The sequence below is a fragment of the Cariama cristata genome, unplaced genomic scaffold (genome assembly GCF_000690535.1).
Source record: "Cariama cristata isolate BGI_N322 unplaced genomic scaffold, ASM69053v1 scaffold24446, whole genome shotgun sequence".
Classification (NCBI taxonomy): domain Eukaryota; kingdom Metazoa; phylum Chordata; class Aves; order Cariamiformes; family Cariamidae; genus Cariama; species Cariama cristata.
Genome location: NW_009624132.1, coordinates 11,562 through 11,846, shown reverse-complemented (window position 1 = coordinate 11,846; position 285 = coordinate 11,562).

The following is a 285-nucleotide window of genomic DNA, read 5'->3' as shown; positions in this document are numbered from 1 at the left end:
TGGCCGCGCTCCGGCCCCCCATCACCTTAGCAAACCTCAGGTCAGCATAAACCACGCTCTGAGCCATGTAGGCAAGCCCTGAGCCCTGCTGGCTCCCACCCTGCCTTTGGGATGCCTTTCTGGGATGGTCCTGTGCCCCGGTGATTGTGCCGTCTCTTGGGGGTGCAAAGGAGAAGTGTGGCCAGCGTCTGCAGAAGCAGAAGTTTGCTCTGAGCTGTAGCAGATGGGACCAGCGAGGCACGGCTGTGGGGAACGGCAACCTCTCATTGGTTTCGGCACCCCTCG